Source organism: Penaeus vannamei, chromosome 1, assembly GCF_042767895.1.
Source record: "Penaeus vannamei isolate JL-2024 chromosome 1, ASM4276789v1, whole genome shotgun sequence".
Taxonomy (NCBI): domain Eukaryota; kingdom Metazoa; phylum Arthropoda; class Malacostraca; order Decapoda; family Penaeidae; genus Penaeus; species Penaeus vannamei.
The window spans coordinates 48,481,428-48,498,927 of NC_091549.1; the positions used below are offsets into that span (position 1 = coordinate 48,481,428).

At 40.1% G+C, this 17,500-nt stretch overlaps 1 protein-coding gene across 1 annotated transcript in view; it reads left to right on the top strand.

The window, feature by feature from the left end:
- LOC113812908 (uncharacterized) overlaps nucleotides 1-17,500 on the top strand; it is a gene marked incomplete at its 5' end in the record, with an annotated part of 325,536 nt that overhangs the window by 248,716 nt on the left and 59,320 nt on the right.

Consider the following 17,500-nt stretch of genomic DNA (forward strand, 5'->3'; position numbering starts at 1 on the left):
TCCCCATTTTCTTCCCCTTTCCCCCCTTTCCCTTTCTCTCTCTTCTCCCTCTCCCCCTCTTTCCTTTTCTCTCCCCTCACCATTTTCCTCCCCTTTTCCCTTTCTCTCTCCTCCCCCTTTCCTCCCTCCCCATTTTCCTCCCTCCTCCTTACCGCCATAAGATCCATTTCTCACAAGATGATAAACCGAATGACTTCCTTAAGGCCAGTGAAAGTCTTCTTATTTTCGCTCAAGAAGTCCCTTTCACAGACGTCTGTCGAGTGAAAGGGATCCGTGCCATTTCCTTTCGTCTGTCACTTTCACTTTGCCTCACTTTCAGTTCTTTCATCCGCTATTCTTCAACTCTCGCTGCGGTGTCGGCATATGTTTTTCTTCTTCTTCTTCTATTATTTTCTTTTCATTTATTTAGCCTTCCTTCTTCCATGTATATCATATGCACACACGGTATTGGTATGTTTTTCTTCTTCTTCTTTTTTATTCCTTTCTGTTCTTTTCATATATATGTGTACATATGTGTGCCTCTTTGCTCCCTCTATTATCTATTCTTTCATGAGTATACGATATATTCCAAACCCTTATCTACTACGCTATTGTAGCACGTTTTCCTACATTCCATTCTAGCCTACCTGTCTCCTATGATTTCTTACGGTACCTGTCTCCTATGATTTCTTACCGTACCTTCCTCTCCCACCGTGAATCGTACGTACACAAACGAACGTATAACAGATGTTGTCTCAGCACGTCAACAATCTATCGTACAAAAGAACATCCCATTCAACCCTCCACCCCCACCCCCCCTCCAACCTCCTTCGTGGATGTCCCTCATCTCAGAAGGTAACATATCCCTCACATCAATGCGTGTCTTGAGCTTCACGTCTCTCGCGTTCGCTTCTGTTCTCTCCTTCTCTTCCGGGCGAGAGGAAGAATCGGGAGCGAATGAGTAAGAGGGAGGGGGAAAGGGGGAAAGGGGGAGGAGGGAGGAGGGAGGGAGGAAGAGGAGGAGGGAGGAGGGGGAGGAGGCAGGAGGGGGAAAGTGGGAAGGGGAGAGAGGAGAGGAGAGAGAGAGAGGGGGGGACGAGAGCGGGGCGGGAGCGAGAGGGCGAAAGAAAGATATACATACATATATATATATATATATATATATATATATATATATATATATATATATATATATATATATAGAGAGAGAGAGAGAGAGAGAGAGAGAGAGAGAGAGAGAGAGAGAGAGAGAGAGAGAGAGAGAGAGAGAGAGAGAGAGAGAGAGAGAGAGAGAGAGAGAGAGAGAGAGAGAGAGAGAGAGAGAGAGAGAGAGAGAGAGAGAGAGAGAGAGAGAGAGAGAGAGAGAGAGAGAGAGAGAGAGAGAGAGAGAGAGAGAGAGACAGAGAGAGAGAGAGAGAGAGAGAGAGAGAAAGACGAGAGCGAGAGAGCGATAGATAGAGAGATAGAGACAGAGACAGAGACAGAGAAAGACGAGGGCGAGAGAGCGATAGATAGAGAGATAGAGATAGAGACAGAGAGAGAGAAAGAAAGGGGTAGCGAGGGCGAAGTGAGAGCCAGAGAGCGAAAGATAGACAGACAGAGATCGAAAGATAGATAATCAGAGAGAGAGAGACAGACAGATCGACAGATAGACAGACAGACAGAGATCGAAAGATAGATAAACAGAGAGAGAGAGAGACAGATCGACAGATAGACAGACAGACAGACAGAGCAAGCGAGAGAGCGATAGCCACTCGCATCCCATTTAAGCCTTGTCTCGCGCGCAATATCACGCACACCCACAATACGGCGCCCTGGAACCCCGCTCAACAAAGGCTAAACGGCTGACGAGGAGCGGCAAAGTATCATAAAGTCTTAAGGATTATATTCCCTCAGGATATAACCTCCTCCGCGACCCAGGAGGTATACAAAACCCTATCCTTTGTCCCTCCGGTTCATTCCGCTACCCGGGAGAGCGGCGCTGATGGACATCTTGCGCGGAGAGAGGGCGGAGGAAAGAGGAGGGAGAGAGAGAGAGAGAGAGAGAGAGAGAGAGAGAGAGAGAGAGAGAGAGAGAGAGAGAGAGAGAGAGAGAGAGAGAGAGAGAGAGAGAGAGAGAGAGAGACAGACAGACAGACAGGAAGACAGGCAGACAGACAGAGAAAGAAAGAGAGAGAGAGAGAGCGGAGAGAGAGAGAGAAAGAGCGAGAGAGCGAAAGATAGATAGAGAGAGAGAAAGCCAGTCAAGCAGACAGACAGAGAAAGAAAGAGAAAGAGAGAGCGGAGAGAGAGAGAGAAAGAGCGAGAGAGCGAAAGACAGATAGAGAGAGAAAGCCAGACAGACAGACGAACGGACAAAACAGACCGAGAAAGAGAAAGTAAAAGACAGAAATAGAAACAAGAATACGATAAGTAGCCCTCCCCCCCACCCCCACCCCACCCAAAAAAAAAAAAAAAAAAAAGAAAGAAAGAAATAAGAACAAAGAAAGACCGAAGTAGAGAGAGCGAATGAAAGCAAGAAAAGGAAAGTGAGAAACGGAGGGAGGAACGCAGCGCCTAGAAACGACTATGAGGCGATATGTTAGATACTCTATGAGAGACTAACGGGGAAAACGCGAGAGGGATTGGTGAGTTAGTGAACGCTCGAGCACCGGGGAGAGAATTCTGCTCCGTAGAAAGCGAAAAATTCCAGAAATACTGTAATATCATTCAGGTATATATATATATATATATATATATATATATATATATATATATATATATATATATATATATATATATATATATATATATATATATATATATCTCTCTCTCTCTGTCTGTCTGTCTGTCTGTCTGTCTGTCTCTGTCTCTGTCTCTGTCTCTGTCTCTGTCTCTGTCTCTGTCTCTCTCTTTCTCTCTCTCTCTCTCTCTCTCTCTCTCTCTCTCTCTCTCTCTCTCTCTCGCTCTCTGTCTCTGTCTCTCTCTCTGTCTCTCTCTCTCTCTCTCTCTCTCTCTCTGTCTCTCTCTCTCTCTCTCTCTCTCTCTCTCTCTCTCTCTCTCTCTCTCTCTCTCTCTCTCTCTCTCTCTCTCTCTCTCTCTCTCTCTCTCTCTCTCTCTCTCTCTCTCTCTCTCTCTCTCTCTCTCTCTCTCTCTCTCTCTCTCTCTCTTGTAATCTTAAGGCAGTTTTGGTAGCTGAGAATTGCCCTGTTGTGCAAGAAGGCTTCTTGTGATACCAGAACGTGAATGTGATTGATGAAGGTGATAATAATTTCGAAAAAAAATATTCATGAGGATGAGCTAAAAACGCAGTCTGCTCCGCCATGCAATTTTCATGTCCTCATGCAACGAGCAATGGAAAATTATTCTCACAAAAATACGCGTGTTATCTGACGTTCAGGCAGCACATAAACGTAATGAGGCACAATATGCATAATGATATGTAATGACTTTTTTAGTGATGATCAAGCTTTCGTTGTGTCTCGCATGCATTTATGATGTCTACATGTGTGCGTCGGAGCCTGCTTATTCGCGCACATGCATGTGAAAAGGACATTCACGGTATTTTCAGATAAAAGGTCTGTGAATGCCATTAGAGTCTTTTTTCGTGTGGTAGGAGATGCGTTACGAGGCATCAGAGTAAAGGTCTTGTATACGAGGTCATAGGGACGTCGGTATGACTACTCGTGCCTCGTCGGTTAATCTCTTTGGGTCGTCAGTGTAGCAGTTCACGGATACTGTATTAGAAACAAAACTCAGACCTTATACTCGGAACACAGAGGAGATTAGGGCTTCCTCTGTGACGCAATGGCCTCGAGCTTCAAAGGAATGCCCCCTCCTGATACATAAAGATGGAGGGTTAGATGACAAACTCCTTCTGCACAGGGGACCAGAGCGGCGTGTCTTATCAAAGCGGGGATGGAAGATCACTTGAACCGTATTCTTCCGGCTCCCCCCCCCCCGCCCCCCGCCCCCCCGAAAGAACCCCGACCTTAAAAGAGAAACGCTTTGACTGTGAAATCGTCCTTGTAATGAATTTCTTGTGGCTTTTTTTTTTGTTGTTGTTATTATTATTGTGTGTGTACTGTTCTGTTCTCCATTTATAGGAACGAAAAGGCTGAGTTCTGGATCTTCTTGAACGTGAGACCTAATTTTGAACCTTGGATAACGAACGTAAAGATTAATGTTCGTTGTGGGGAACTTTTTTTCTCAAGCTATGTATGTATACATCGATGATATAAAGGAGAACGAAATCACAAAAAAATAAAACATGCTCCGTGCCTCAGAATCATGCCAAACTTGACCTTAGCCTCAGAGTCGTGGGGAACTTTCTTCTTAAACTATGTATCTTAAGAAATCAACACAAAATCATGGTTTAAATCGCAGAACCAAGCCAAACTCGCCCTTAAAGCACAGGAGTTAACAGCCTCAACACTCGCTCTCGGAGAACTGTCAGGATGCTGGTGGAATGTGGGTGGAATTCCCGTGTTAAACTCCCCCGCCCTATCTCGCCTGTGTATATATGTAAAGATAGGCAGGTGTAGGGGAGGGACGAGGATCTCTGCGTTGTGTATGCATGCTGGGAAGAGGAGGCCAGTGAGGGAGGCAGAGGAACGTCGCGTATGTGTACACTGCAGAGCAAACAAGATAATACAAGGGTTTTGCATGTGCGTGTCCGTGTGTTAGAAAGTGTAATCGAAAAAAAAATGAATTCGTAGGTTTAAATTAAGTGTAATTGTGCTTGTCTGTGTGAATATAAACACACTTATACTAGCATGAGTTTAAATACTTTGAGCCATTCAATTTGAGTCGATGATATATTTTGAAATTTTAAATGAGAATTTTAGCAATTCAATTTAAGTCGATGATATATTTGATATATTTTGAAATTTTAAAAGAATTCAACAAAAGCAAGAAAATCATCCACTCGCGAAAGGGTAAACATGCGTGCGCTGACCTTGGCTCCGAAGGCATGAAACATTGCAAAATCCATCCCAACTGTATGTTGTAGAACGTTGCACATTCCACGAGTTCTAATCCCGGCCGATCCATTACGTATCGTGGCGTTGTGTAAATGTGGAAGACACGGCCGTAAATTCACCCAGGGTTCGCTGTGGTCGATATGGCCGCCTTTTCTCTCCGTTCGGGTCTAACACTTTTTTTTCCCGTATTTGACCCGGCTCCTCACCAACCTCTCTCTCTCTCTCTCTCTCTCTCTCTCTCTCTCTCTCTCTCTCTCTCTCTCTCTCTCTCTCTCTCTCTCTCTCTCTCTCTCTCTCTCTCTCTCTTTCTCTCTCTCTCTCTCTCGCTCTCTCTCTCACTCGCTCTCTCTCTCTCTCTCGCTCTCTCTCTCTCTCTCTCTCTCTCTCTCTCTCTCTCTCTCTCTCTCTCTCTCTCTCTCTCTCTCTCTCTATATATATATATATATATATATATATATATATATATATATATATATATATATATATATATATATATATATATATATATATGAATATATATATTGTATGTATGTATGCATACAGAGACATATATATAATTTTTATTCATTTATTCATATGTATACATATATCTATATCTATATCTATATCTATATCTATCTATATATACGTATATATATATATATATATATATATATATATATATATATATATATATATATATATATATCCATGTATGTACTCGTATGTATGTATTTATGTAAGTATGTGTATATATATATATATATATATATATATATATATATATATATATATATATATATGTATATGTATATATATATATATATATATATATATATATATATATATATATATATATATATATATATATATATATATATATATATATGTTTATATAGCTTTCTCTCTTTCCTTTCCTTCTCTTTCTCTCCCACACTCTCTCTCCCTCTACGCCCCAAGGACCTCAACATAGCATTCCCTTTCCCTTTTCAGCCTTGCCTGTTTTCTCGCTCTAATTCTCATTTTCCTCCGCTTTTTGAAAGAAATTCGCCCGGCCCGCAAAGGCGCCTGTGGACGAACCGGCATTCGGGAAGCAGTTTGTTAAAGGAAGTCGTTACAATATACAACGCAGAGGGCTTCTATTGTTCTCGTCAAGTGTAGGTTCAAAGGGCTTGGGGATGTATGGCGCGAGGAGGGACATTTTGTCACTCCCGCTGTTTGTTTCTCTGAATGTTTGCGGATTTTGAGAGATTCTCTGATTGTGTGTGTTGCTGTTGTTTAGATTGCTTTGGGGACGGGGGTTCTGTTATTGCAAATGCGGGCTTGTCGAGGGAAAACACCTTGTTTATTTTCGCACAAACTCATGCCTATGCAAATATGTGTGCTTCAACTACTGTAATAGGTCAGTCTTATTACTTATCATTGTTTCTCTAATACAAGGAGTTATATTATAATTAAGAACAGTATGTTCCGGTTATTATTACTTCTTTTATACAAAAACACATTGCTTTGTTTCTACTTTGACGATAACTATCAGTATTAATACTACTAATGCTGTTTGGTGCTATCTGATACTACGCATTTAAACCTGCTACCACCTCAACTATTCCCAATGTAAAGTCACTGTCATGTGCGACAATACGTAAATAAGGTGCTTACAAGAATCGTCTACAAGTAATAAAGTCTACGGTCTTTGCGCATAACATTTAACTATCTCCCGAGTTGTTTATATTTCATATCAATTTCAGATCTTTTCTTTTTGTTTCATTTATACGTATTTTCACCAATGAAACGCTTCAAATTTATATTCAAGCTTTACTTTTTTTACGACAATGAGTACAACCGCAACGAAGAAGCTATATATTACACAGAACTGACTAAGTTACGAAGGTAGATAAAATAACGAGACCACATCGCGTTACATGGGGGATCTGATATTCTGGTGTACTTGTGTATTTAACTTGGTAAGTATTCGATATGTATTGTTGTATATAGATAGAAAAATATATGGGTAGATATGAGATATGCAGAAAGAGAGAGAGAGAAGAGAGAGAGAGAGAGAGAGAGAGAGAGAGAGAGAGAGAGAGAGAGAGAGAGAGAGAGAGAGAGAGAGAGAGAGAGAGAGAGAGAGAGAGAGAGAAAGAGAGAGAGAGAGAGACAGAGAGAGAGAGAGAGAGAGAGAGAGAGAGAGAGAGAGAGAGAGAGAGAAAGATAGAGAGAGAGAGAGAGACAGAGAGAGAAAGAGAGAGAGAGATCTGCGGGATCTGCACTTTAAGTAGCTGTTTTTTTTATTCGGTTATGGAATTGTATTATTAAAGAGATAGATAAGCAGCTACACTAATACACTCATTGGAAGATAGACAGACAGATGACTTATTGAAAAGATGTATTTGATATCGGTCTGAACAATGATCTTAGCATAATCATTACTGATGTTATTATCATTATTATCATCACTATCATCACTATCATTATCTTTATCATCATTAGCATTATCATTATCATAATTATCATAAACACCATCATCATTGCGACGACGAAGAAGAAGAAAGAAAGCGAAGAAAAAGAAAGGAAACGAAGAAGAAAGAGAAAGAAAACGAAGAAAAAGAAGAATGAGAGAAAAAAAAAGAAACAAATAAGATAACAGACAAGATAAACGGAGAAAAGGAAGTAGAAGAGAAAAGTAGAAGAAGAGAAGGGCGAAGGGAGAAGAGCAAATACATTAATCTAGTTTTATGAGGCCTAGCTCCCTCGGTGCGGCTCTCACGATGCTGAAAATAAGGAAGGTCTCATAACGCACTGTAATAAACGTATAGGATAGTGTACTTGCGCGCGGGGAGGGCGAGGAGGAGGAAGGGAGGCATAATGAGGAAGAGAGAGATGGGAGAATGAGGAGAGAAAGAGAGGGACAAGAAGGAGGAAGGGAGGTATAATGAGAAGAAAGAGAAGGACAAGGAGGAGGAAGGGAGGCATAATGAGGAAGAGAGAGATGGGAGAATGAGGAGAAAGAGAGGGACAAGGAAGAGGAAGGGAGGCATAATAAGGAAGAGAGAGATGGGAGAATGAGGAGAAAAAGAGGGACAAGGAGGAGGAAGGGAGGCATAATGAGGAAGGGAGAGATGGGAGAATGAGGAGAAAGAGAGAGACAGGGAGGAGGAAGGGAGGCATAATGAGGAAGAGAGAGATGGGAGAATGAGGAGAGAGAGAGGGACAAGGAGGAGGAAGGGGGTATAATGAGGAAGAGAGAAAAGGGAGAAAGAGGAGAAAGAGAGGGGCGAGGAGGAGGAAGGGAGGCATAATGACGAAGAGAGAGATGGGAGAATGAGGAGAAAGAGAGGAACAAGGAGGAGGAAGGGAGGCATAATGAGGAAGAGAGAGATGAGAGAATGAGGAGAGAGAGAGGGACTAGGAGGAGGAATGAGGGGGAGAATAATGAGGATGAGAGAGATGGGAGAATGAGGAGAAAGGGGAATATAGCGAAAATATAATGAAGGGGATGGTAGGAGAATGAGGAGAGAGAGAGAGAGGAGGGGGTAATGAGGAAGAAAGGAGGGAATCATAATGAAGAAGAAAGAAGTGGGAGGATGAGGAGAGAGAGAGAGGGACGAGGAGGAGACATGCGGGGGGAGAAGCATAATGAGGAAGAGAGATATGGGAGAATGAGGAGAAAGGGGAAAATAGGGAGAGTATAATGAGGGGGGAGATAGGGGAATGAAGAGAGAGAGAGAGGGAGAAGGATGAGAAACGGAGGAAACATAATTAAGAAGAGAGAGTGGGGGAATGAGGAGAGAGAGAGAAATTGAGAGCTTATAATGAAGAAGAGAGGGATAGGAGAATGGGGAGAGAAAGGAAAATGGGGAGATCATAATAAAAGGAGGAAATAGGAAAAATGAGGAAGATATAATGAGGGAAGATGGGAGGTTACGAAGACTGTAAAGAAGAAAAAGGTAAGAAGAATTAGAAGAATAAAATAAAGAGGGGAGATGAGAGGAGGAAAGAAACATGATGAAGAAGAAAGATAGAAGAATGAAGGGAATATATTAAAGAGAAGAGTGAGAAGAATGGGGTAGTGTAAGAAAAAGGGGGAGAGAACAGGAAGAATGAGGGAATTGTGAAGAAGAAGGGGAAGAGAAGAAAAGATGATAGCAATATAATAAGAAAGAAGAAGAATGGAGGTTTAGAAGAAGAGGAGGAACAATGAAAGATTGTGAGGAGAATAGAGGACAAAGAGGAAAAAGAAGGAGAGTAAAGGAAAGGTAACGAACAGAGGAACAGATAGAGACAAGATGAATGAGAGGGAGAGAGAGAAAAGGGCGGAGGAATGATGGTAATGAGAGAGAGAGAGAGTGTAATGAGAGAGAGAGAGAGTGTAATGAGAGAGAGAGAGAGAGTAATGAGAGAGAGAGTGAGAGTGTAATGAGAGAGAGAGAGAGTGTAATGAGAGAGAGAGAGAGAGAGAGAGAGAGAGAGAGAGAGAGAGAGAGAGAGAGAGAGAGAGAGAGAGAGAGACATTCAGGACAGACAAAAAGAGTCAGAGGCAAGGACAGACAGACAAAAGGAAAGGAAGAAAGAAATAGACAAAAATATTTGAAGGAAAATGAAAAAAGCAAAAATAAAATCGGGAAAGGCAGAAGGAAAAAAAATGAAGGAAAATGAAAAAAGTAAAAAAAAAATCGGGACAGGTAGAAGGAAAAAAAATTGACGGAAACAGTGAATAAAGGAAGATGGAAAAGAAAACGAGGCAGAAAAATGAAACGGGAATGCACTATTGACAAGAATTTAAAAAAAAGAAAATGACAGATGGAGTAAAAAAGAGAAAGAAATGGAGAAGGACGACGCAGCAAGGAACAAAAAAGAGACGAGAAGAGAAAAATGGGAATAAAAATATAAAGAGAAAGGAAAAGCAAGAGGTGCGGATACGAAAGGGAGAGCAGGTAATCGCTTAAAAATATCATACACACAGAAAACTGAAATAAGGGAGAAACAAAAGAATGAGAGAAAAAAAACAATAGATAATGATATGAGGTTTTTAGGAACAACAATTTTTGTGATAATAGCAATAGCAATGATTGGATGTAGTGATGACGAATATGATGATCATAATAATCAAAACAATGATAATGCTATCGATAATACGAATGATAATAATAACATGGTAATGATAATGATAGTGATGATGATGATGATGATGATAGTGGTAATGATATTGATAATGTTAATCATAGTAACTCTAACAGTGATAGTAATGATATTAGTATGACAATAAAAATGATGATACTGATAATCATGATGACAATGATGATGATAAAGAGAGAAATAATAATAATAATAATAACAATAATAATAATAATAATAATTATTATTATTATTATTATTATTATTATTATTATTATTATTATTATTATTATTATCATTATCATTATCATTATCATTATCATTATCATTATCATTATCATTATCATTATCATTATTATTATTATAACTAATTATAACGATAAGAGTGAAAGAAATAGCAACGAAAACGATAATGAAAATGACTGTAGCAGAAAATAGGAGGGCTGAGATTCCCCTACACTTCCTCCCGCATCCATGAATCACTTCCCTTCCCAACTATCAAATAAATACGGCATAATCAGTATCAATATATCAGAGACGGATAATGAGTTGGGGGGGGGGGTCTGGTTGCCAGGCAGTGGAACGCGTTGCTTCTATTTTTGACTTCATTTTAGAACTGCAGTTTATAATTATCGCGGTGTGTATGTAAGGAATGTGAATTATAAAATCCGTGAGATAGTCTGGGTGTAAAAAAAATAAATGTGTATATATACGCATGTTGAAAAGGACTGGGAAATGGGAATGAATATTTCAAGGGAGGATTTTCATGCACGTTCTCAAAAAAAAATGGGGCTTTATGACAAGGACTTTGTCTTAATGACCTACCTGGACCAGGCAAAGCACCTGCGTCTCGGCCTGCGAAAGGAAGGGAGGCAGGTTATCTACGTAGGGTTCTCCGCACCGCCTCGCTCTCTGCGCCTACCGCCAAATGGGACTCTTTAATAATCTACGAGGGGGATTTATGTGTTCCACGCATAAGGCCTCACGCTAGCTGGGGTGGATCATCGTCTCTTTGTTTATCTGAGTTTGGGCTTCGGTTGGGCTTCGTTGGGCTTCGGTTGGGCTTCGTTTGTTCGTGTTTCGGAGCGTTTGTTGTTTCGTTGCTGGCTCGGATGTGCGCCCGATTCGTTAGCGAGTGATCCGGGACAGTTGTGAATCACCATTTCTTTGTTTATTTACGTTGGGGCTAAATTTCTGTAGGTGTCACCGTGTTTGTTGCTACAATAGATACTGTCCTGGATGTGCACTACTGTACACACGTTTCAGAGGTAAACAATTCGGACAGTAAAGGAAAAGGTTCATTGAACATGTGACTCGAAGCGGCGAACATGTCGAACGCGCCTCTTACTCGAGCGGCCTGGCTAAGGGAACGCATCCTTTATTCAGGGGTGGCAGAGCTTAGGAAGCCAGCCGGGAATATCATATCCTGCTCTCGGAAAAAAAAAATATTCCAGAAATGTCGCTCAGCAACTGTGCCCAACGTTCTTTACGGATCAAGAAGTTTTGGAATGATGTTCAGTTGATAGGCTGTGTTGGGTGCGCTACAAGGGAATTGATAGAGAAATGCGTTTTCTTTATCTTTTCGCTATATTCCATGCCTTCAGTGTACCATAAAGATAAAGCTTAAACAATATTGTCTGTACGGATCCCACTCCTATCAAAAAAAAGGGCAACGAATTAAGCCAAAGTCCTTCGATGAACACCACTAAAACAGATATTCCTTCGCGCATTTTATGAGAGCGACGCCTCCAGGCTCAAGACAGCGTTAGGCGGTCTCCGAGGTCATTGAAAATCGAGTATTATCTTCCGCGGTGTCGAAGCCGAGCTATTTCGGAACTGCAGCTGGAATGTCGACGAAGAGAACACCACCCTCGCTTGCTCTCTGAATTATTCCGAGTCCTCTCACGTTCCAGCCATTTTTGTTTTTCTCTCTTTTCCCTTTTTTCTTTTCTTTTTGGACTCGGATTAGGGAAAACAAGCAAGTATTTGGTAATGGAATTCATATAGGATAAAAGGGAAAAGCATAACGATAGCAATAGATTTTAGGGTTAATTTCTAGTTTATTTTTTTCTCTCTCTATCTCTTTTCGTTTAATGTTGTGAACCACTAGAATGCAAGGCAGGACATTCCACTACGATCTGACTAGAGAATATGTCTGCAAATGTTGTTTGTGTTTATCTATAGTACGTATTGGCGTGTCTGTGACTATATATATGTGTGTATGTATCTGTGTGTGTGAATACACATGTATATATATATATATATATATATATATATATATATATATATATATATATATATATATATATACATATGCATACATATATATATATATATATGTATATATATATATATATATATATATATATATATATATATATATATATATATATATATATATATATATATATATATATATATACATATACATATATATATATATATATATATATATATATATATATATATATATATATATATATATTACATATGTATATATTTATCTATCTATTTATCTATTTATATGTGTATCTATCTATCTTTATATGTATATATATATATATATATATATATATATATAGAGAGGCAGAGAGAGAGAGAGGCAGAGAGAGAAAGAGAGAGAGAGAGAAAGAGAGAGAGAGAGACGTACACACACACATGTGCGTGCGTTTGTATCAACTCGGGAGACTACAAGGGCCGAAGCACTAACTCTTTCGCTGCAAAACTGCTAATCGCAATTCCACCCCCCACCCCGCCCACCCCACCCACCCCCCACCCACCCCACCCACCCCCGCTCCCTCCCAATTTCTTCGCTTAAAGATTTGAAAAAAAGGAGTTTCCGGGTTTCAGTGTCTGGCGAACTTAAAGGGGGATGTGCGTTGATCTTTGAAAATAAAGCGCGAGAGAGAAATTCTATTCCGAAGTTCGACCGAGTGAAAGTTTTGCGAATTGGAAATGGAATAGTGCATGCAAAAGGGTGGCACAGACCCATTGTCTTTTCCTCTCTCTCTCTCTCTCTCTGTCTCTCTCTCTCTCTCTTTCTTTCTCTCGTCGCTTTCTCTCTCTCTCTCTCTCTCTCTCTCTCTCTCTCTCTCTCTCTCTCTCTCTCTCTCTCTCTCTCTCTCTCTCTCTCTCTCTCTCTTTCTTTCTCTCGTCGCTTTCTCTCTCTCTCTCTCTCTCTCTCTCTCTCTCTCTCTCTCTCTCTCTCTCTCTCTCTCTCTCTCTCTCTCTTTCTTTCTCTCGATCTTTATCTCTCTGTCTATCTCTCTCTTTATCTCTCTCTCTCTTTTTTCCCTCTATCTATCTCTTTTTCTCATCGCTTTCTCTCTCTATCTCTCTCTCTCTCTCTCTCTCTCTCTCTCTCTCTCTCTCTCTCTCTCTCTCTCTCTCTCTCTCTCTCTCTCTCTCTCTCTCTCTCTCTCTCTCTCTCTCTCTCTCTCTCTCTCTCTCTCTCTCTCTCTCTCTCTCTCTCTCTCTCTCTCTCTCTCTCTCTCTCTCTCTCTCTCTCTCTCTCTCTCTCTCTCTCTCTCTCTCTCTCTCTCTCTCTCTTTCTCTCTCTCTCTCTCTCTCTCTCTCTCTCTCTCTCTCTCTCTCTCTCTCTCTCTCTCTCTCTCTCTCTCTCTCTCTCTCTCTCTCTCTCTCTCTCTCTCTCTCTCTCTCTCTCTCTCTCTCTCTCTCTCTCTCTCTCTCTCTCTCTCTCTCTCTCTCTCTCTCTCTCTCTCTCTCTCTCTCTCTCTCTCTCTCTCTCTCTCTCTCTCTCTCCCTCTCGCCCCACCCCCACCTCTCTCTATCTCTCTCTGTAATTTTTATCAATATATCTAATTATCTATCTATCCTTCTATTTCCTTCCCTTTTTTCCCTTCCCCTTTCCCTTTTTTTCCCTATAACATACAACTGTTCCACGCCTCGCTATCGCTGAAGACTTCAATAAAAACAGTGTTAAATTGAGAAACAGAATTCATTTCCTTTCCCAAAATGTTTAAAAGTTAGCAGAGCAACGTAGGATATCATGCGCTTGTAGTCGCGCCAACTTCGTGAACAATGTGCATTTTTTTTTTTTTTTTTTTTTTTGGTTTCCATTATTTGGGGAAAATATCGCCATTTTTTTCAACTTAGCTGAAGTCCACTCGGAAGTAAAGTAAAAAAAAAAAAAAAGTAAGAGGAATTTGAATAGACGTAATGATATTACAGCGAGACCAAATTCTGCAAAGTAACTTACTTACGGTGCAAACTTTCCACGAAATAATGAATATGAGCCACGTTTTTAAATTCATTTCAGCTCCGGGTCACGCAATGGGAATGAATGTATACTGTCCTTTGAAAACAGACTCCGTGATATAACAGCGAAATGAAACGCGGGGGAAGTTACATAACGAAGAGATGAAATGTGTGAAAAAGGGAATTATTTTCTTTCGTTAATTATTTCTTTGATATTGCGCAAAAGTCTTTTTTGTTTAGTTCGATTAAGGGTAATGGGATGGGCGGTGAAAGAATGCATTAAAGATCTAATGATAACTTGGTGTAAATATATCGAGATATCTTTATCTTCGTGAATAAAAGATTACGCTTCTCTCTCATTCTCTCCTTCTATCTCATTCTCTCTTTTTATATATCTATCTATCAGTCTCTCTCTCTATCTATCTTTCTCTCTCTCAACCCCCCCCTCTCTCTCTCTCTCTCTCTCTCTCTCTCTCTCTCTCTCTCTCTCTCTCTCTCTCTCTCTCTCTCTCTCTCTCTCTCTCTCTCTCTCTCTCTCTCTCTCTCTCTCTCTCTCTCTCTCTCTCTCTCTCTCTCTCTCTCTCTTTCGCTGTTCCCCCCTCTTTCTCTCCCTCTCCCTCTCCACCTCCTTCCTCTTTCTCCCTCTCCCTCCCTCCTCTTTCTCTCTCTCTCTCAGCGTGTCTGCATCGCCAAAGAATATTTTTCGCAAATTTATATTTCGAGTATTTATCATTAACGGCGGTTCCTGCTGTGCGTGAATAAACGGTCCGGATTATTTTCAGGTCGTGGCATGATCGTTAAATCTTTAGACTTTTAATTGAAAACTCAAGTGACAGGCGTGGTCTTTATGCGAAGCCTTTTCGAAAGTCGATTAAGACATGCAAGTTTCATGGGAGACCGTTTTATCAAGTGGAATTTTCTTTCATATATATATGTGTGAGTGTATATATATATATATATATATATATATATATATATATATATATATATATATATATATATATATATATATATATATATATATATATATATATATATATATATATATATGTGTATATATATATATATATATATGTGTGTGTGTGTGTGTGTGTATGTGTGTTGGTGTGTGTGTGTGTGTGTGTGTGTGTGTGTGTGTGTGTGTGTGTGTGTGTGTGTGTGTGTCTGTGTGCGTGTGTGTGTGTGTGTGTGTGTGTGGGTGGGTGTCTGTGGGTGTGTATGTATGCATATATGTATATATGCATATATGCATGTGTGTACTTATGTATGTATGTATGCATGTAACATGTATGTGTGAATGTATGCGTGCAGGTACACATACACACGAATCCAATCGTGATATTGGTAGAAAAACCCTTTCACCTTTTTTTTTCTTTTTAGATATTCGTTGGTAGAAAAACCCTTTCACTTTTTTTTTTTTTTTTTTTTTAGATATCAGATCCTTTTATAAGAAACTGATAGAGTTATTAGAGATCCTTCGGCGGATCCCGGTGCCTCCGACGCGATTCCACGCTCGGATCCATTAGGGCAGAGACTGTCACGTGATCTCCAGTCCTTTGACGCTCCGCTCCTTGTGAGGGTGCCAGGATGGGGAGCCTCCGCTGGCACTCGACTTTTCTTTATTTTGGGTCGTTTTCTTTCTCTTTCTGTCTGTCTGTCTTATTGTATGACTGTTTATTTATCTGGCTGTATCATTCTATCTGTCTGTCTCTTTCTCCCTCCCTCGCTCTTTCTGTCTCTCTCTCTCTCTCTCTCTCTCTCTCTCTCTCTCTCTCTCTCTCTCTCTCTCTCTCTCTCTCTCTCTCTCTCTTTCTCTCTCTCTCTCTCTCTTTGTCTCTCTCTCTATCTATCTCTCTCTGTCTCTTTCTCTCTCTCTGTCTGTCTCTCTCTGGCTCTCTCTCTCTCTCTCTCTCTCTCTCTCTCTCTCTCTCTCTCTCTCTCTCTCTCTCTCTCTCTCTCTCTCTCTCTCTCTCTCTCTCTCTCTCTCTCTCTCTCTCTCTCTCTCTCTCTCTCTCTCTCTCTCATTCTGACTATCATCTCTATATAAGCACGTCTATCTATCTACCTGTCTACCTATCCCTTTGTCTATCTATCTGTCTTCCTCTTACCACCCTCCCTCCCATCCTTCTCTCTCGCCCTCTCTCCCTCACCTCTCCCTCCATCTCTCCGCCCTCACTCCATCTTCCTCATTCTTCAACATGACCCTTACGCCTCACGACAGCCGAGGTCATTACCACTCATAGGACAGGTGTGTTGACCCAAGATGATGCATTGACCTCATCTGTCTTTGGGAAATTTGCACTTTAGAATTTCTTTTTTTTTCATATCAACTATCATAATTTTATATCATAAGAATATAATTGTAAGTATATAATTATATGATCATAAGTATATAATTATAAGTACATAACTATTATAAGTATATAAATATCATAAGTATATAGATATTTTAAGTATATAAATATATTCCTCATTTTATATTTCTTTTTTTCATTCTTTATATGAACTCTTCTAAAGATATTTCTTTGTTCTCTGATGTGTCGGGCTGTTGTGAGACTTACGTTAGTGGGAACTGATAGCATAATAATTGTTATTAATACCATTATCTTTGTTGCTGCTGCTTGTGTTGTTCTTATGCATATGCTGATGTTCTTGTTGATACTTTTATTTACATTTTTATCGATGATAACATCGTGTTTACGTTCTTATTCTTATTAGTGTTATCATTATCATATTTATCATCATTATTATGATCATCTTTACCGGTATCATTATCATTATTATAATCATCTTTACCGTTACTATTATCATTGATATTATTGTTACTACTAATATCCTTATTGTTTCATCATCATTATTGTCATTCAAACGACTTTTTGGGTTTTATTTGTGACATTATTGCCTCCTTCACTAAAAAAGAAAAAAAAAAAACACGAGATGGCAACATGATCTTACTGCCTGTCTCATGGCGATAACAATGACGCAATAATGATCGCTCATGACCCCTTTTTATGACCTTCCTCATGTCATTTCTCGCGATTCCCATGACCTTTTTTTCCTCCCGCCCCTGATCTTATATGACCTTTGTGCCTTTCTTTATGGTCTTCTCAGCCTCCATCCACACGGACTTGCTCTAATGATCTATCCCGCAATGCTTCTCCTTCACTTCATATCTTCATTTCCTTTGCTCATGACTCCCTCATGTCTACTTGGGCCTGAGTTATTTCCTTCGTTTTCTTTCCTCATTT